The 21,795-nt window shown below is 38.0% G+C and overlaps 1 protein-coding gene across 7 annotated transcripts in view; it reads left to right on the top strand.

Annotated features, from left to right (window-relative positions):
• CDK14 (cyclin dependent kinase 14) overlaps positions 1–21,795 on the top strand; it is a 349,244-nt gene that overhangs the window by 289,287 nt on the left and 38,162 nt on the right. Inside the window, exon 15 of one of the 7 annotated variants that reach the window (XM_040088072.1) lies at positions 133–2,021. The exons of the other annotated variants lie outside the window; for them this stretch is intronic. The gene's annotated coding sequence lies outside the window, so the exon portion shown is untranslated. Of the gene's footprint in view, positions 1–132; positions 2,022–21,795 lie in introns of those variants that run through there. 7 annotated transcript variants of the gene reach the window in all.

Raw genomic sequence — 21,795 nt, 5'->3', positions numbered from 1 at the left:
AAAGGGCTTACTGTGCAAGTGGGTGTTGGTATTTATGAGAAGGAGAAAGGGAGGTTTGTAATTTACTCGTGCTTAAGATGGTAACTTTTTTTTTTTTTTTTTTTTTTTTTTTTTTTTTTTTTTTTTTGACAGTTTTGCAATCTTTGCCAGGGTCAGCAATTTTTGAAGTGATCCCCATGAACAGAAAAACTTCAGAACTTTTCAGAGGAAATTTGAAGGTCACAGAGTCCTGCTGGTTGAGATATTTGGGATGCTTTAGTCTAAATCACACCATTTGGATTCTTTCACCAGCTCGTACTTCACAACTGTATTGTTTGCAAACAGGATGCTTTCTCTGTTTTTATTCTTTGCACCTACATTTCTTATTTTCTATGGCTGAAAGTGATTACCAGTAATTGTAAAATTGTGGAAACAATTTTGAAACCACATAAAACTGTTACAATGTCATCAACCCTTTGACTTTGTAGACAGAACTAGTTTGATATACCTTTGTTGCCTGAATACCTCCGCTAGCTTTAAGTTTGCACAAGATTGCTAGAAACAGGAGACATTGTTTAGTGTCTGGTCATCTCATTTTGTTGCCTATTTCAGCCAGAATAAATTCTCTGTTGCCCTACCCGTTTCCTTGTTTCCTAAAGCAAGATGTCAGATCAGTAACTTCTTGTTGTGGTTGTTGTTGCTGTTGTTGTTGGGAAGCATAATTTTGTCCATCTGGTTGAAGCACTCTAACAAGGAGAATTACAAATCTCTGGATTCTGTGGATTCTATACAACATGACATATATGACATTCGATATCCTGTAGCTGTCCTCTGAAACAGGCAGATTTGGGAAAGTCTTGTGTTTGCCCACAAATCAGAATTATGTGTTTGCTACCTATCTATCCTTATTTTAGGGTTATCTTAAATACAGCTACTGATTTCATCAAAGTGAAGTTTCATGAGGAGATATGAAGAAGCACTTCATGGGAAACTATTGACATAGGTACACAAAGACAGACATGTATATTAGTGTGTAGAATTCAGGAAATGTGGACATCTGTTTTCTCTTAAGAGTCTTTTCTACTATTTAATTAATAAGAATTATTTTGATCTCATTCATGTCTGACCTGAAGAATTCATGAAATCTAGTTCTCTCTCAAGTCAACACATCTCCACTGTGTATATATATTTGACGTGTCTTTGTGAATTTAGTAAATCCATCTATTTAAAAGGACTGTGTGAAATTCTGTATTAAACCGTGGTCTGCTGCGCACATCTCCTTTTATTTTCTTTGAACACAGAACACAGTAAAATGTATTGTACAGTGTACCAGTTTGATATCACTTTGATAGACATGATGTGACCTTATATACACACTCCAATGTAGTCTAATCCGTGGTCTCCCAGCTCCCACTCTGCAGGATTTTTGCGATGTTGATGGAACCCTGTGCTTTCACAGAGCAGCTGCAGTGACCCCTCGCCCTGCTCACTGCTGCTGACAGCTGCCTACCATGTGTAGAGGAAACCTCACAGACTAAAATCTCCCTCATAAAGCAAAGATCTTTAGATAAGCATGCAGGCCTGATCATGCTACTACTTTAAAAATAAATAGTTTAAACCCAGAACTTTTGGTGTGGTGCTAAAAGAGTGGTAGCTAAATATTCAAGGCATTCTGCCTGGTAAAAATAATGGATATGTGACACCGTGTCTCCTTTTAGAAACAGAAAGAAGAAAACTTCAGTATAAAGAGTGAAAGGTATCCTAAGTGTAAATAATCTGCATAAGAAATGGGTTAATCTGTCTGTTAGGACAGGTTTGACTTGCTAAACAAGGCTCATCAAGTTCTTCTGGTTTGTGTTTTAGAAGTGTCATAACTACCTGAAGTCAAAAAAACATCCATCCAATAATTCATGTATCAAATGAGGAAAGTTTATTTCATCTGAATTGCAACTGTTAACCACATGGGGTATTTTACTTCTATCAGGATTTTTATTTAGGGAAAAATAAAACAGAATGAAAGCAAGAGCTTAAAATAAAAGTGGAAAACAAAGTTGTGTGTGGTTTAATTGTTTTTTATTATTAAAATTTAAAATAATTATTAGGTAAAAACAGGTTGGCATTGTACTTCTTAAGGCATTTCTTCACATACAGTACCAAGAATTATATCACTGCTAATGTTTTCCTGCTGAGCTGCCGTCATCTTTTGTCTTGCTGTCGTAGTGTTGCATTGATGTACCTTCCCCATTTGGGTAGAGGTCATTATCCTCGTGCCCGGCTGCATTGCCTCTGCTGTGCAGGTTAACTGCTTGAGGTCTTTTATCTAGACAAATGTTTTACCAGAGCTTTTGCTCCACAATGACACAAACTGTTCCTCAGAGGTCAAATCCAGATGAATTAGCAATGCTGTGATACCATGTTCCCTGGATATTCAGCCGCTCATTCAGACACCCAGGGGAGTTGAGGTAGCAGCTTTACGAAATGAATAATTATAATTATTAAAATGTCCTTTTTTTCCAAGGCTTTCTTCTTCCAAGTAAGTACTTATACGTTGTCTTTATTTAGCATTTGTGTCACTGTAGAAATTTCTTGTCAAAAGAATGCCATTCTACAATCAAGTTTGACAAATGTATAGTAATCATAATAGCCATTTTTTTACAAATAAACTGTGTGCATAATAAGCACAAATCACAGTTCACACATTTTTTATATGTTAGCTAATTCTATCAATATCTTCTTTTTAAATAGTAGCTTTGAGACTATTAGCCATTCCCTGGGCATTTCTGGTAGTTTCTTTCTGTGCATGAGTGATAATCAAGAGACAAAATAACAAGTGAGAAAATGCCCTAAAGCTTGCTCAGCTAGGCTCAGATTTTACAACATCTAGCTTTTGCTATCAATTATAGGTTAAAAGGTCTAACAAGTACATTTCACCATACTCAGTATTTCAGCCTTCAGCGTTCAGATTTTGTCAGCCTTGTCCCAAACAGGAAAAGACGTGTACAAGATATAATCCTCTGGATCTCTTCATAGGAATTTGAATGCATTCCCTGAATTGTAAAATAGTATCTGATAAGATACTTGCTGAACAAAAGTGATGAGCACTGTAATTTGTCATACATATAAAAGGTTTTTTCTTCTGCTGTTCATCCAAAACTCAATTTAGGAACATAGCTGAAAAAATATTTAGCTTTAGGGATGTGATTAAGACCTACTGAAGCAAATGAAGTTTCTGGAGTACCAGTGTGGGGACTAGGAATCCTTCTCCCAATCTGGACTAAATTCTGTTTAAAGTTCAAAACTTTTAAGTTTAGAACAACAGAAGCAGGACCAAGGTCACTTGCCTTGCCAGAGATCTAAGAGGTATTAATGCATAGTAGGATTTCAGTATTTATTGCTTTAGCTGCAAATATTTAATTTATGTTGAAAATACCAATAGACAAATTTAACTCAGTAATTCACATCTCTTCCTGTCTCCCACTGGGAAAACCACATTGCCTTCAAACAAGCTCTGTGTGGGTACTGGCCTCTTTGCATGGAGCCCCTGAAAGGGTCAGGGCTACAGTAGTTTAAAAAAAAAAAAAGGTCAGTTTTATCCATATGTGTGCATAAAAGCATATTTTATATATATATCAAGGTATGTCTTGTTGCCTTAGAACTTAAAGTGCACCTCTGAGCCTTGGAGCCAAGGGTTACTGGTCATGGGCAATAGCTACAGTCGTGTTAGGAATACATCTGCTGCACAGAGAACCCTGGGGAACACTGCTTTTTGAATAAGCAATATATTCAGTTTTTGTTGGTTAGGGTGGTTAGGATTTGGGGCTGTATTTGTTTGTTTGTTTGTTTGTTTGTTTGTTTTGTTGTTGGTTTGTTTTTTGTGGGTTTTTTTAGTTGTTCTTATTTAGTAGTACCTACACAAAAAGTCTTCTAAAGTCTTGTTTGTATGAAAGCATTGGGAGCCAGAGATAAAAAAAAAAGTTCTTCAGTCTGAATTATGATTTCGGCCTGGCAAAGACTTAGGTTTTGGGACCGGTTTCACACTGGAGTGGAGGGAGATTTTCAGCTGAATAGGAACTGATTCAATTAGTGCTTAAATTAATGAGTGATGTCTTTTCCCTGTCTGCTGTCCCTACTGGGGATTAGGCGCAGTCTGCCAGGAGGGATACAGGGCTCATCTGAAGTATTGAGGCAATGAAGATGCAGCAAGGGTATAGAGAACTGGCATTTTTATTTTTCAGTTAGGGCAATTAGTTGCATTAGCTTAATCATGTCCACATAGCTTGGGTCTCTATGAAATTTTCTGCTCTGGTACTAAAAAAATGATCAAAGACTGACACTAGAATTTGATTTTTGTTTGTTGTAGGAGTTCATTTAGAGTATGCCAGCGGCTGCTGCAGCCAGTGAACCTAAATAAATGCCTGTTGGATATCTATTTAGCAGTAGGCTCCAGTTTTTTTCAACACCGTCTCCATGTAACCTTTTAATCTAGTTCTTGTCTTTGACTTTTCATATTTTATATATTTAACCCCTTGATGCAGATATTTTGCATTAAGTGCTTTAGAAATCCTGATTTACTGCCTCAAGGGATTAACCAGAATTCCAGTATTCTTGCTTTATCTACATTCATTTACACAGACCATTTATTTCTAATAAATACATTGGCCAGATCATATTTCTCTGCAAACTCTAAGCCCTGAAAATAAATTTATGCAGTGACATAATGAAAATAATAAAAACTGTCTTGCATATTGCTCTTATTCTTGCTTTAAATATCACCTTCCAAAGGCACAGTGGGTTTATATTCTCCAAGTAAACACCACTTTTGAGGTTCATGCTGGAAAGCTCTAATTTTTAGTTGACTTCTAAGGGAATTTAATCAAACTACAGGATATATGATTCAAAGCAAAAAATGTAATTAAGAAAAATCTTTTTCTGTAGGCAAAGAGCAGCTTGTTTTCATTAATTTTATGAAGAATGTTGTTTTTCTTGGCTGAAAACTTAAACTCATGGGACAAAGGAAGATTTATGGGGTGATCCGCAAAATCACACAGGTTTTGTGTTGCAATGCTGTTTTTGCAGTGACCACTAGAGTCCCTATAGTTGAAAGTTTATCAGTATTTCTTTTTATAAATCTCTATTTTCAGAAAGGGCTTTTATTCAGAGATTAGCTTTGAGCTAAATATACGCACACAAAGGCTCAGTGTATATGTACTGTGGTAAGCATGTATATTTTAATATAAACAATTTATAATATTTTAAGAGGTCTTACATTACAAGAAAAAATGAAACTGAAGTAAGAGCTGCTATTTAGATCTTCCATTCATATACTGCTTGTGCTTCTTTGTCATTATGCTTTATTTAAACTAATGGCAAACTCTCCAGCAGTTGCTGAAAGCCACTAGTATGGAAGATCAGAGACATGATGTCTCTTGCCCAACTCCTTCAAGGTGTCAGTGCCCCTTGTGCAGTGCTTGGGCTGAAGATCTATGTGTCATGTAAAGTTTTCATCTTTGAGATCATCAGAGTGGAGGTGCAGAACCAGAGACACAGCCGGGTTATTGGGTGGCACTTTGACTTATTTCTCTCTCTGAGTTTTGACACCTTAGATTTAAAGTTCAAATTCAGCTTTAACTTTGACACACTTATTTTTAAACCAAATAATGAGTTTATTTAGTTAACTGTATCAAATTAAATCCCTTTTATATCTTTAAAAATGTCTCTTTACGAAGATCAGTAGTTTAGGAACAGTAATGAAACAACAATCTTAACAGAATGCTCTTTCACTCCCCATAATGTCAGCAAGAGTGTCTACTTGTTTAATGTTGTAGTAAACAGAAAAGTTCATGGTTCAGTGCTTAAGCCTCTGAGCTGTCTCCCCAACTGTTCCTGGCTGCCAGTACTTCACTTACTCAACAGGAAACTAATTTAATTAGTACAAAGAACAGGCCAGTACAGATGCCTGTATGAAATTATTTCAGCTTTCAGAAAGCATATGCTGAACTCCCTACATTAGATGGAAAAACAGAGATTGTAATATTTACACAATGAAATATCTGTTAACCTGTATTATCAAAGGTTGCTGTCTCAAACTATGTTACAGTGGTCTTGCAACATCAAACCAGACAAAAAATTTCACTTGAAAGGCAAAGAAACTGATAGTAAATTGGAGACAAGCTTATGTTTCATATTAGGAATCTCTTCATCCTCTATGTGACTAACTGGGAAGATGTACCATTAGTTCTTAGCAACACTGTCTTCTTCCAAAGTCTGCTTCACAAAATTTATTAAAGTGGTAAATTCAAACAGGACTTAGGAAATACAAAAATTAGGGTTTCAAATTTAATTTTGTGCACCTGTGGTTTATGCACTCATCTACAGTTTTCATTTTTCAGGATCATATACTCTTATTTCTTTGGGCCCTCAAGTCGCTTTTCTGTAGGATAATGGAGTCTGAACACAGATGGATAGTTAATGTTTCCTTTCATCTTCATCATTCAGTGTTTCATCCTATGCACTGTGGCTACAGCGTCCATAAGCTGCACCAGATATGGAATCCTTAGTTTCCATGGTGGCTTTTCATGATGCGCTTTCTGTCTTTGTTCTTTGCCAGCACCGTGAAGCCACTTTCACAGTACCCCCATGAGCTGACCTGGTATCAAGGTGTCCATTTTATGCACTAGGAGCTGAAGCACAGGTATTAAAATGCCAGTTGTTAAAAATTAATCAGTTATACTTGCATGATTTTTCAGATCTCCTTGCATCTTTTAGTGCTCAATGCGTTCAGATTGGATTTCATTCTGCACTGCCCTAGCTGGAGCAGTGAATGCTCAGCATATCTGCAGCCCCAGCCAGGATCCATCTTGGACTACAAAGAAAATGAGAGCTGCCAAGAGAATTTCTGTAAAAAGAAAAAAAAAAAAAAAAAAAAGGTTGACACAACTTCTCTAGTATTGTAGGAGCTCTGATAATAGTTTTCTAGCATCATGTAGGAACTATGGCAAAAGCAGGACTCAAATGCTACTTTCCAAGCATTCAGCTACTGAACCTTTGTTATTTTTTCTTGTCTGCCCATTCAACTTAGTGGAGACTTCCAACTTGCACAATAAAGGAATCAAGGGTCTTATTTTCAATAAAACCTCTTGTCTTACAAAAGCAGCATATAATTTGAACAGCAAATGTGGCAAAGGTTTCTTTGGGGACAAGAAAATGATCATGTGTTAAAGACTGCTCCAGGTGAGCAAGGGATTAGATATATAGCACAAGCATTTTACTCCTTTTAAGAGTTGTAAATTCCCAAATTTTCAAAAACTGATAAAGCGGAGAAGGTTTTGGTGTATAGAATCATACTGATACCTTCTTACTGATACCTTCTTTCACCTTCATCGAGATGTGTTGCCAGTGGGATTCCTACCTTTCAACCCTCAGTGTGAGGTCAGTCGGTAGCAGTAGGAGGTGATTATCCTCTGTGTCAGGCTGACACAAGAGAAAACGCGGTGCATTGTGCAAACAAGCTTACCTGCTGTTTGTTGGGCAGGAGACAATGTTGTGTGACCAAGGAACAATAGGTCCTCCTGCTGCTGCTGAAGAGACAGGCAGCCTCCTGGCTGTTTGCTCTCTGCTGTCTGCCCGCTGCCTCTCCCTGCCTCCCTCGGCCCTTTTTCCTCACACTCACATCCCTATTCCCTAACCTTCAGGTGCTTCAGCCTGTTTGCGCTCTCCTTGTCAAAAAGAAGTCAGCCGTGGGATTATGCTTAATAATGCCTGTCCTGATTACTGTAGGTTTAACATGAAAGGTGTTTTTTAATATTGCTCTGGTGCTTGGCAATCCTATATTATGCCACTGCCCAAAAAAACCCACCAAAAATGATATTTGCAAGGATGAGAAGAAAGAGTCCATCCCTACCTTTATCAAAGTTAAATGTCATGGAAGTTGGCTCTTTCTCTTTGAACATGTTATTCTTCTGACTGTTTTGTTTGCCTGCCTGTCCTGGTCAAAGATTAAATGATTGAGAACATGGCAAATCCTGGCTTTCTTGTTTAACCACTATTAATCATTTGACATTGCATTTAGAGCTAGTTTGCACAAGACATGTGAAAAGCAAAGAGCCTCACTTGCATGCTGGCTTAACAGCCAGCAACATTTTCCCCTCCCATCTGCTGTGTTCATTATTATTTAAAAGCAAATCAGGAGACAGAATTGGATTAGCAGAGTGGGTGGCACCAGTGGAAAACAAGCTCTGTGTTGGCAGTCACCCTGCCAAGTTCATGCGAAATTGCCCATTTTAGTTGGCAGCTTCAGCTTAGCTTGGTGTGATGACATATGGGCCTAGAGGGTAAGAATCTATTTCCATATTATAGCAGCTTCTGCTCATAGTTTGTAGCTGTGTGACTGCCTGGCTTTGGCTGCAGACTCCCCTCCTGGTCTGCTCTACCACACAGGGCTCCTTGGCCATCGTCTCAGCACTTTTCCAAGGTCCCTTTAGAGCTCCTCCTATGTGTTGGTACTGAGGTTGCCCCCAGCTACTTTGTTGGTCCCAAGCCATGGGCATGTTGAATGTCAAGAAGTGAAATAGGGAAGCTCATAACCCTCTCATCTGTGGCACCCCTAGAATCAAAGGAGAGAAATCAAGCCCTTGCTTTGACTTTTAAGGGTTGGTAGTTTCTCAAAACAGCAGGGATATTTTATGTTTGAAAAATAAATAGCATAGCGTGTAATTTACGCATTGATTCAAAACTCAATCACCTCATAAATAGGCATTTACAAATGAAAAATTAACTTCTTAAAATTAATATAAATTCCCTGTTTCAAGTATTAGTGATCTAGAATTTCCCAGGATATGATTTCAGCGTCCAGTGTTGTCCATTGTACTTCTGTATAAAGGAAGTTTTGGTGCCTTGCATTGAAATCCATGTGACAGGGATACCACCAACAAGGTCAATTCTGTAAAATAAGCTCAAAAATATTTCAGGAACCAGACTGCTCTTAAGTCCCTCAGCTCTGATTAGTGAGTTAACAATAACATTTCTTATTTCAGAAATCTTTTTCATCCTCTACTTACTATAGAAGGAAAATAATTAAAATAACTCTATGCAAAGCCCTTTCAAAGCACAAAGAATGTATCTCTCTGAGTTTACAGTACCATTATTGTTGGTTATTACTTGACAGGATAAAAATGTTTGAGGAGGGAGAGTTACAAGCTGTTGACATGCCTTTAAACTATTAATTATAATTTCCAGAATTTCCTATGCCTTTTTTGATCTTTTTTTTTTTTTCTTCCTTTGGACACACTCTACCGCTACATTTCATATTTCTTTAGATAACTTTGTTTTGGGTACAATGAAGGAGAGCAGAGAAGTCTTGCTTTGGAAGTATACGATCCGCCCCTGTGCAATGTGAGAAATGGAAGCCCTTTTTCCTGTTAACCCTTGTTATCACAGCCTGTGCGTTGTAACATCCCTGGTCTAACATCATTTGACAAAGGTGGACAAAACATGATGCGTGATGCCATTAAGAACCCCCAAGCACTTACAATGAGGAGCTGCACCTTGGAAGGTGTGAGTTGGTGCACAGGTCTGCCTCCTCACTTGTGCCTGTCTCTGCTCATGCTGCAGTGGGGGCTTTTTGTGATGATAAGATTGTTGTACCCATCTTCCTGCTCTTTATTCAGCAAGGATGGGTTGAGAGAAGTGTCAGGAAAAGGGCAAACATAACCCAATCAAGGATCAAAAACCAGCACCCTTGAAAAGGCGTGTATTTCTCAACCAGTGGCTGCAAAATTTGAACATAATCACCAGTGAGGTGATAGATGGCATTAATAGATCAGACTCAAGGCCTTCATTTTGGAACGATTTATTTGAGTGATGAACTCAGTTTTAAAAGTCCCTGCTGGGGGTGAGAGATGTGATCAATGCCCAGACTCCAGTAGCAGTGTCTTTGTTACTGCCTATGCAGAGACCTGAGCACATCACTTAGGCACAAAGAGGCAGCTTAGTTCTTTGTTCATTCTTTATACATGAGCCAGTTACTCATTTCTCCATACACAACTGCTATCTTTCTTCATACCTAAACTGTGTTTTGTTTCTGGATGAACTTAAAGGGGTTCTTGGAAGGGTCTAATAATCAGAAGCACTTTAAGGTGAAAAGGGCTAATGAGATACAGAAAACCACACTATCTGTTTGCAGAGAGCAATTCAGCGTCTTCCTGGTGCATCTATTTCACCTCCTTTATATTTAAAGCCAGAGCATGTCAGTTACAGAGGTGCTGGGTATCATTCTGTATAGCTGTTACCTGTCCATCTGTTCTGCTCTTTCTTTCTCTTCTTTCCTGTAACAATTTTCAGTCTCATATCTTTGATATTTTTTGTAGGTACAATTTACACTTTACATTACTCAACATGAGTACAAGCTAATCAGGTGGATAGAGCTTCAGTTGCCACAAACAAATGAAAACTTACTATAGTGCTGTGCTGTTCAGTAATGCTAGAGAAGTTTCAGTTTGAAAAAAGCATCGTAAATGAATTTATGTGCCCACCCAGATTTATTTTAATTAAAATTATCCCTGAGTCTTGGCTGTTGCTTTGACTACTAAGTACTTACAAATAAGCTTAATAGACATGTTTGTTTTTTCCACAGCTGTAAAAATATATATTCTGCTACAGTTGGTTTTTTATCTGATTTATTTAAATAGAGTTAGGTAAAGATGCAGTTTATAGGGAAGGTTAAAGGGTCAAAATCCTATTTAATTAACTTATACCCACTTGGGAAGCAGCCAAGGTAAAAGAATGCAGTGAAAGTAAGCTTCAAATAATATGAAATCTTTGAAAAGGACTAGCCACCTTTGGTGAAAGGCTTTCCTGTTCTTAACCTTGTGTCATTTAAACTATTTAAATGAGCTATGCAAAACCTTACTTTTATAATGGAGCTTCAAAAAAAAAGATTAAGTATTTCTTGCAGTTACAAGAAAACCAATGCTTATAGCACTTTTGAAAGAAAAGCTTTTAGTACTCCATCTTACCATGATCCCTGTCTTTGCATACCACAAAATGCACAGTATGTTGCACCTGATTTGACAGCTACTATTTCTACCACAAGCCTCTCTAGTGTGTGAGACTGGTTTATGAAAACATTTAAGTCTTTTAAAAAACAAAAAGGAAGGGGGAAGTCTCTGTAATGTCTGAAGGAGGTGTGGTTTTCAAAGAGTGTAGATCCTGCTTGGTTTCTAAAAATTGAGTCTGTGAGAGGAACCTCATGCTGGATTTCCCAAACCATGCATAATATCTGAACATCTTTGTCATACATGTGGAAAAGGTTCTTACCCCAACCAGAGTGGGAACTCTGATAAATAAAATCACTGAGGTGCTTTGTGATCTCCTTATGTACTAGACAGACTATCCTCATTGTGATGCTCTGTAGAGGTGCTAATTCTAGAACATTTTTTCCATATAATGCCACAGAGACTGCACTGGGGAAATATTTCTGTTTCAGTGCTCCATATGGTTTTGTATGTAAAAATGGAACTGGCAGGGAAGACAGCAGCTGGCCTGAAGCTGCCAGTATCTATTTCTAATGTCACAGATTTTCAGCAAAAATCCCAAGTGGGAGCTGTATAGGTGAAAGGACTGCATAGCAGTATTCAGCAAGTATCAGCAAATCCTCTAGGGAATGAGCATGAAGACAAGCAATATCTCATAAAGACACCATTGCATTTCCTAAATTGGGAGGGTTTTTTTCTCCTCTGTTCCATTCTAGTCTTAAGAACTCTCGGGTTAGGAAACAACTGAGGCTTGAAAATGTCAACTGCAAAGACCTCCTGATATCTTTGTCAATAAATATCATTTTATGGCATTCATGGTGTGGGTGGACACATAGATTAAGATCTTAGGACATAATCATATTTGGAAATGTATTCCAAAATTTAAATACATCTATTACTTAAACTTGCCATTAATATAATACACTATAATCATGGAAAGATCCTTCTGTTTCAGTATGTGACGTCTGCTTTCTTTTAATTATATGTGCTTAAGGATTGAAGTGCTGTCCTAAAAAATGTATTTTAATTGACACGACTGCTTTTCCATGATGCTCAGTCTCTCAAAAGTCACAGCAGCAACCAGAATGTATAACCAGATGGTGTTTAGCTGGAAGGATCTTTACTATCCAGAATGTAGCTGCAATAATATCTGTTCTGTCAAGCTAAAACAAAGGCATTCAAAACTCCACATTCCTGAAAATTCCTTGCTGGCTTGAAAAGTATTTTCTAGGAAGAACACTAATGAAAATAAAAAGGCAAGTGAGAAACGGACTTTTTTTTCTTGTATTTATCTATCCCTCTTTTTTCTTCTTTCTGCATGTGAATACTCATGCTGTCTTCTCAAAGGAAAAAAAAAATGACGTAACTTAATTCCAAGCTGCCTGTAGGTACTTGCAGGCTACTAGAATGATTGTGGTAGTGATAAACATTCACACTTTGTTTTCTTAATACTTAGCATTTATCTGTGGGGTCTGAGGTAGTTTACAGTGTTGGGATCCCTTGCAGAGGCATTTTTAAATTCCGAGGGATCTTCGTTAGAGCAAAATGGTCCACACCCATCTCTAGACTGTCCCACAGCTACACTGATTAAACCAGCAGCATTAAATTTGTTCTGAGACTACTTAGCTTTCAAGAAGTAACTTGACTAATATTAACAATCACATGTATACAAAATGCCCTGTTTTTAAGTACCTGCAGATACTTCAATTTTTGCAAGAGGCAGGGCTTAATTTTTGGTAGGAGGTAAATGCTAATGAGTCATCTGATAGGCATTTAGTTTTTCACATGTCATTTTGTCCAGCAGACTTTGCTTTGGGGATAAAAGCCATGACAGAGAAAAGCAGGAATAGATTTCTGACTAAGTTCTCTGAAGATCTGTACTTCTTTTTATGTTAGATGGGAGGAGTGGAAGGAGGTGATCAAGTACATCATCTCATTTGGGTTTTGAGTTGGTCAGCTGTTGTGTTGCAGATAATATAAATAAATAGGCTTAGGTTTGAGATGATAAATAGCACTGTTAATAACAGCGACCATCATTCCTGACACTGGCAGTCAGTAAGTTTCATCTGTGGTATTTGGAGCGCACAGTTGATCTGCTTTCCCTGAACTCTAGCGTTATATTCTTCATTCAAAGCTAGATAGTGACCTATAAAGAATTAGATGCTTTTCTATCCCATGTGAATTCTCTGTATTCTGGTTAAATATATGACTCGAGGCTTCACAAACTGTTAAACATCTCCTTGATATGTTGGCAGGCCAACATAGTTTTGCTAAAAAAAAATTAAAGCCAAAAAAAAAAAAAAAAAAAAAAAAAAAAAAAAAAAAAAAAAAAAAATTCAAAGGATTTCCAATCAGAGGAATGGGCTCTCAGCCATCTCTTGTTTGCTGCTCCCTTGAAACATGTACCGGAGATTATCCTTATTAGGCTATCTTATTAGGCTATTCCCAGATCTTTTGAGTATGGTTTTCTTCCTTTTTAATTAGAAGGTCATTATGTGACAACTTCTGTCTGCTCCCCTAAGTGGCTGGCTAAGGCAGATTTCACATTGCTTCTGGATACCTGAAAATAATTAGCTATTTGTGAGTTGGGAGGTGGCTTCAGATTTTAGAATGAAGCTTTGTTCTTAGTCATGCACTGGGGAATGCTGCTGATGAAAAATAAGGATGTTATTCCATCATTTTGCCTTTGCAAACAAGAACAGTGTGGTAAGTTTCTGTCCAGCTTTATCCAGGCAGCTCCTTCTTGCACCCTCACCAGCTTTCAATCCCATTAGCTGTGATGAAGCTGGTTGGAAGTTTGGTGATAACTGGATCACTTCACTATGAAGTTCTACATAAAAATATCACTTCTGATCCCTTTAACAGTGTACAGAGTTCCACATAAAATTTTACAATATGAGTAATGGGGGCACAAGTGGCAGGGCAGGAACAAGGAATTAGGTTTGCAGCAGTGGGAATTTCTTATGTTGGCTCTGGCACAAAGGTGAGACGTGGCAGAAGGGTACCACAGCTAAGCTCACTGACACCCAGTTGCTTGTTGTTTCATCTCCCACCCCTTGACTGTTTAGCTCTGCAAGAGAATTTAACAATGAGCAGATCTCTCAGCAGCTGTTCTGGAGCTCCTTTTCTCCAGAGACGGGTTCAAACCAGTAACAAACCTGCTAACCAGGGCATTAATGCCTTTATATCATCTTCCAAGAGATATTTCCTGAGATCTAGACAACTGTAACATAGCCTTTTCTTTCTTTTTTATTTTTTTTCCCTATCAAATATTTTAATTAAGGTATCTACAAAATTTGTTTAGGCATAGCATTTACTTATCTGTTTCAGAGATGAGTGCTGGTGCTACCACTGAGATAAGGATCTCATTGTGTCAAACACTGGCAAAAATTGTAGGTTTAGGTTCTTTCATTACATCGAGGGAGACAGCATTTCTCCAATTCACATTCAGTCAACTCCTCTTTGGCAGGCTTTTTTTTCAAGTTATCAGGCTGAGGAACATAGTAATTTAGACATATGTTAATCAGATAGAAAAAATGTTAGAGGAAGTAATAAGGATTTGGCTGTTTGTCAGGTTTGAGAAGTATATTCTTGCAAACAACTAGCACTAATACTTTTCTGTTCTTGATGTGTACCAAATCCTCAATTTGTGTTTTTGGTTTTAATAAGGTTTCCATGGCTTTGCTTGCAAACTATATTAAGCTCAATAACACTGCTATTTTTGTAGTATCTTCATCTGAAGTACTAGTTTTCCCATAGCTCACTCACAGAGGGCTGTGCTTTATTCTCAAAAACTAGAAGATGTGTAGTAGATTCAGTCCTGGCCATTTTTCATGTGAAGCCTTATTCAAATGGTAATTGGGAAGGGCTTTGTGGACTTTGTTCTCAACTCAAAGGAAAAACTTCAGCTGTGGGCAGCTAGGGTAGGAAAGAATTTTTGCTGAAAGACTTGTAGAAAACTAATCTGGAAGTTACCACAGCCACTCAAAAGTTAAAAGTACACCTGCAAATCAACTGTGAAACTAATCACATTATCAAATAACATTGGAAATTAACATGGTGAATAAAATATATTACAGCAAAGATCAGGCTTGTATTCCTTTTTTTCTCCTCACAAGACACACTATGAAGGAATTCATTAAAATATTTTGTAGAGACCTGCGTGCAAAGTTCGCACGGTTGGTTTGCAATTATTGATATGCATATATGCTACTTAGCAACTGGTGTGTAATTTAAGGGCAAGTCTTGGCTCTTCAGAATCCACCTCCCACACTGGACTGTGGGCTACACATTTACAGAGCAGGGTGATGGAGGACTTTCATTTTGAACTCGTACTGTGCATAAAGGTACAATTTGCAAAACTCACAGTCCAAGTAAAGATTTCAAGTGCTACCAAATGTTGCAACTGTTCTAATATTGCATTTTTGATAAATTTAACTGTATTGACATAATTTGAACTATTGGTGGCTCCAGCTAAAACTGGGCACTAAATTTGGGTGACACTCTAAACCCAGAGGCTAGGACATAAACCAGGGCCCTTGTTACAAAACAGGTTGCAGTGGGATGAAATTACTTGCCTAGAGTCACATTCAGCAGCAAAGCCAAAATCATCGTTTCTGTTTTCTAACCCCATATCTACAGTGCTATAGACATCTCACCTTTCAAAGGTTATGCCACTTATTTGAAGTATGCTCATAAAATAATTTAGTTTATAATTGAATTACTATTCTGGTTTTTTTTAATTTTCTTACTAGTTTACAGTCCTTGTCTAGCACTCACTTCTTTTTGGATCATCTCTTTGCACCCACCCTGAAAGTGCAGTCAACTCCCACACACAAATCTATTTTGAGTTGCAGGACTCTGCTTAGCGGCGGAGTCAATCTGTGAAAAATTCCTTGTGTAGAGAGGAATTTGTAACACAGAAATATGTCCATAAGGATCTGTTTTATGATTTATATGTTAGAACTGTGGAGAAGAATAAATAGCAATTTTCATCACTTTAGATAGAGTCTGGGAAATTCCTTGTGTATGAGATCTATGCCAATGCTGTAACTAAGGCACAAGAGAAGAAAACAGAAGAAATTAACCAGTTAATCCTGTGCTACTTATTTGTCAAATATGGTTTACTGCTAAGTACTCATAGCACTTATAATTATAGTGTGCTAGTATTCTGTACAGTGCTGGATCTGTGAAAGAGTGCCAACAATTGCCAAGATAATCTAGAGGTGTCATTTAAACATTAAATTCTATTAAATAGCTAAAGAAATATAAAGTGAATTGGTAAAGATGTGGCCTATGTGAGGGGAGAAAGGTGAGGATATTCTCTCTGTATTGAGTTATGCCTCACCCTAAGAAGAGGACTGGAAGTCACATTTATAGCGTGTTTTGCAAAGGAGATTACACCTGATATTTTGGCCACACATGTAACTTGCACATATTTTGCTATGGGTTCTTTACTTCTTTAGTTACAGAGGTGCAGGATCCTGAGTTGACACTATAAACTGACCTTGCCAGCGTGGGCTTTGACAGAAACTGAAATTAAATTGCAATAATAATAAATAAACTGCAATAATAAACTGCCTTATTCAGCTCCTGAAAGTTGCTTTGTAGACACATGACGGGGAAGAAGCTACTTGGCTTCAGTGCTATTTCAGAAGTGATGCAAATCCACTACGTTCTTGTGTGTTACAAGGCTTCTGAGTTCAGGAATCATTAACCAGCCTATAGTTGAAATTATTCTCTTCAAACCCTTCTCAGTTTGTCAAAAAATCCAGTTTTTTCTAGTGTGTCTTTTTTTTTTTTTTTTTTTTTTCCCCTGAATAAATTTTTAATGGCAGCCTTAAGTCTTGCCTCTCCTGTGTATTTTGGGGCATGGATAACTAGATAAAACTAAAGCCCAGCAGAAAGCAATTTAAGTAACCTCGTATTTAGCCTTAGTGAATAGTATTCCTCAGAAAACCACAAATACGGTACAGTCCATCGAAGAAAAGCTTCCAACAAAGCTAGGCTGTATACTGAAATAATCTTTGAACTAGCACCTCTGAAGATACACGGAGCAACTTTATAGGCATCAATCTACTGAGCCTTGTCCATGGGGTAATTCTGAGCCTGAGCTAACAACACTACAGATCATTTATTTTTCATATATAAGAACAAATGCATTTTTTTAAATTTCACAGAAGTAGAACTTCCCTGTGAAGGAAAGCACACTATACAGTGTGACAATTGCATATTTTAAAGCATATATTTATAGAAATGTCTTTATATACCCATCCTTTCTACACACATTCAGATTTATACATACACATTTTTTGTATGTTTGCATTTGTGCACATATATCATAGATATAAAATAAAACATGTATATGTGTGTATATATTTGAAGGAGGAAAAGGATTTATGGCGGCTGGCCAGATTTAATTTGTCTGCTTGTATTTAGCACTTAAGGGCTTATATACTCAGTTTGCTCAAAAGAGTGAAGAAGTACTCCTTGCTTATGCCTCAAATCAGAAATGCATGAAGTGCAGCTGCAGAGATAATACATTCTCCCCAAAGGCTTTGGCTGAGCAAATTAGGTGTCAATGGGGTGCCTGCGCAGGCAGTACTCTCTCTAATTAGTCTCTTGAGCCTAGTTGGTGGCAGGTATAAGATGATCTAATCAATTGGTCTGTGTCTGATGGTACGTGTAAAAATCCTAGCAGGCAGAGCTGTCTCCCACAGGTCACTCACCTGCACAGCAGGAACGCTCATTTTCATTTTTCATCTCTTCCATCACATGATGCTGACAGTTGGTTTTAAGGAAATTGAATCCAAAAAATATCTAGTTCATAGGGCATGTAGGTCAAAATAAAGTTGCATTATGGGTATTGGCGATCCAATTAATTAATATTTATAGCTACAAGTTGCATGTAGATATTATCTGAGTGCAAATAGTATTGCTAATGTTTGGTCGGCTTTTTAAAATTATTTTTCTAACAAAGGTAGGAATAAAAGGTGTAGGGAAAATCACGTATTAATACTATACTTTTTCTTTCAGAGAGGATGAACAGTATCTGTGGTGTCTGTATGTGTGGTGGAGGGAGAGGCAGAAAGAGTATTATTGTTGATGATCCTTAAATACCTCCGCATTTCAGCTCATAAAGAGTAAAGTATCTCCAGTTGTCAGCTCACATTTTTATTTTAAAACTGGAATACTCTTATAATACTGCTTCATCAGCTGCCACATAAATAGACCTGCACTCTGAGTGTGCTTTGCATGCTAAAGACTCTGTGGGAGCACAGCTCCACCCGATGTGATAATTTATACAGAAATTAAAAGTACCTAAGAAGAATGCTGATGCTGCCAAAAGAAACATGTATTGAACTAGTATTTTTACAGGACAGGGCATTCTTTCACTAATTAAAATAAAGAAAAATATCTGGGATTTAATCACCCTCCTCTGCCTCATGTCTTGAGAGTATGATTAATGTTTAAATTACAAGCATTGGTATGCCTTTCTAGAACCACTGTTACATCAACAGCTACTGCATTCTGAAGTTGGATCTGCTGTTTTTAAGGTGTATTAACACTCTATCCCTTTCGGGGTCTGGGACAAACAGAATGTATGCAGCAGAAGTTCCCTCTAGGTAACAAACATAGAAATGAGTCACTTCATGTAGATCACTTAATACTTCAAGTACATCATTAACTTACTTGTAGAAAGCTATTAGGTTTCATAGAGATGTTATGAAAACCAGAAGTGCCAGGATCTGTGGTGAAAAAAGTCAATTTTTAAGGCAGTCTGTTATGTTTCAGGGTTTGTTGTTGCTTGTTTGTTTGGGGTTTGTTGTTTTAGTTTGGTTTTTAAGGAGACATGAAAGAACCCTGTTTTGCTCTTGGGAAATCACAAGTTGTAAATATTCCATTTAACAATTTACAATTTTATAAGCAAAGCTGTGACCAGAGGCCATAAACATAATCTGCCAAGTCACCAGGTAAAATTTTGATTAGTATGATGAGGGAAATATATAAATTCTAAGCAAGGATATTTCTAAAATATATCTTTAAAAATAAAAATATGGAATACTAAGCCATCTGGGAACTGAATGGCAATACTTCGTAGAGGGCCCTGCCTTGGCTCTTTGTTGTGTGAACAACTGATGTTTCAGTTCAAGAGCCACACTGAAGAAACAACACTTTTTTAATAGAAAGATTGATTCACACCAGTCTAAAATTTTCTGGTTTTTTTTGTTTTTTTTTTTTTTAATTGTGGATTTTCTGCTGTGGATAAAGACATGCTCTCCTCTTTCTCCAGTTTACGAGAGTTGTCTATTTGATGTCTCACCTTAAACAAAAATAAATGTGAAGAGAAAATGCACGGTAATTACAGCACTTCTCTGACAAGTGACATATCTGTGTTCAGCATAAGAGAAAGCTGGCACTCCATGACAGTTCTCTGAGGCAGGGGAAGGGACTTCACCTGTTGACTCCACTTTTGAATTGACAATACACATTCAGAGAATTAGGGATTCAGATGCAAACATGATCTATTTCTAACCACCACCCTTGTGTCACATAACGATGTCATACACTGCAGAAACACCTCAGCAGGCAGAGCTGAAGGCTCAGCCTCAGAACGCCCTGCCCATCCTGGCACTGGTGTGAGCACTGGGTCTGTCACACAGGCTGGCTTCCCAAACCAGGTGTGCTGCACATTTCAACACTGCAGAGAGACTGACACCACCATACTGTTCCCTGGTTCAGTTGTACTGTGTCTTCTCGCTTTCCCCAGAACCACTAGTGAAATGTGGCATCAAGCCATGTTCTTTTCCAGTCATCGAATTTAAATCTGGAGCCTGTGCAGGGCAGGTGGAGGGTGGTGTTGCCCACCATACACAGTCTCTAAGCTTCACAAGAAACCAGTTGCAGCCCTGGCATGGCAGGATCCAGCGAAGCTGGAGCTGGCAGAGTTGTGATCTTAAAACTGTGATTTGCCTTATCCTGAGCCAGAGCAGGAAACCCGTAACCTCTGCTACCCCTTCTTAGTCTTCAGTGTTCTGCCTGCAGTCTCCATTGGTGCTGGAAGTAGTTGCCAGTGTGCAAAAATTCCCCCCCCCCCTCCCCCCCACCCTGTGTTATATGGATGGTATCAGCTCTCAGTTTATTCATTTCTAAAGAATTTCTTCATGTTCTAGGGCTTGATTCTGGAAGTGCTAAGCTTCTAATAAAGGTATTCCCTATTCCACAAGCTCAGGTCCTGCCCTCAGCTTTGCCTACACTGCCAAACTTGAAACCAGACAATGTAGTATTGTTGCTGGGAAACTGTAGCATAATCCTAGGAGAAATGTGACACCTCATTTAGAAATTGTCCTGAGGTCCAGTGATAGAAAGGAAAGTTCTGTGTAATTAAATTGCAGTTATTCTCAAATGAGCAATGAGCAATTTGAGCAATTTGATAACTACTGGAAAAGCATCCATCCAGAGACTTTTCTATCTTTATAATTCTGTTATCAGGTATCCCTGCTGCTTATGCCAGTCTCTGGAACTCCAGTAATTTGGGCTTAGCCTGAAATCAGGCCAGCTGTTCTGGATCTGGGCAGATGTAGCTTCCAAAGTGCAAGCCTGCTTTCCACAACTGGAGTGTAGGTAGCAGTGGGGGCAAATGCAACCTCAGCATTGGAAGGAGCTTTGGGAGTTCAGCTGCTTCTTTCCAAGAAGGAGCTCCCAAAAGGACACCCCTGAAAAGTGCTCATGAAGGAAGGGAAATCTGGAATTTGGGAAATATTATCACTGGTGTTTCATCACTGAGCAGTTGTGAATCTCTGCACATTCCAAACATTGCTTTTCTTTTTAAGCTTTTGAAGGTAAACTAAATGCATCAGCTCAAATGTATTCCTTGAAACATGATTTACTGGCATTTCAGCCAAGTTTCTAGACCTTGAGGAAAGTGAGACTTTCAAGTGGAATAGACAGTCCACACAAACTCCAGACACATTTAGGAAACAACCCAAAAAGGACTCTGGAGGTGGTAGACCAAGCTCCAAGGGGTCCCAAGATGCTTAAGAACAGGCTTTTGTTAATCCAGTTCAGGTATCCTGGTGCTCAAAGAACAGAAGAGCTCTCAAGAATCATGACAGGAACTGTGGAAATTACGGAAGTTAAGATATTGCGTAGACATTGGGCTGTTTTGTTGAAAGCCACAATTAAAATTCTATGCTTGAAACTGCAGTTCAAAACCAATGCCTTGTTTTTCTCCTCCTTTTGAAATGAGGGCTAGACTAGATTCACTGGTACCTGCATCCAGTTTGATTTAAATAGTTTTAGGACATGCTAATACAAACCAGTTCCATGCTCAATGAATATTTCAGCATTCTTTTTTTTAAGGGATTACATTCCTTCACATCTGACTGTCTTCCTGCAACGGCATTTGAAAAATTTATCAAGTCTGTAGTTCTAGTCTTGGAGGACTTAATTTTCAGATTTTCTCAGAAAGTGTCACTTTATTACTTGGCATAGAATTCTACTTGGAGATTTATTAAGAGTTATATATGTTAATTATAAAAATCTTTCAGTGGCTTCAGTCCATCCAGTTCATCTAGCCTTCATTCAGCTGTCCACATTCTCAGCTTGCCTCCTGGTTTGTGTAAACCTCAAAAACGTCAGGATACCTTTGTGCAAGTCCAGCCATTGCCTTGAGCTTCTGCATCAGTAGAGTGAAAGACAACATAAGTAAAGCTATTGATAGTGTTTATTTTTATATTTGAAAGGAGAGTTTTCAATTATCTGCCTAGTAATAGAAATACACTGA

Source organism: Hirundo rustica, chromosome 1 (assembly GCF_015227805.2).
Source record: "Hirundo rustica isolate bHirRus1 chromosome 1, bHirRus1.pri.v3, whole genome shotgun sequence".
Taxonomy (NCBI): Eukaryota; Metazoa; Chordata; class Aves; order Passeriformes; family Hirundinidae; genus Hirundo; species Hirundo rustica.
The sequence above is the reverse complement of the archived record's forward strand: the minus strand, read 5'-3'. Positions and strand labels throughout refer to the sequence as shown.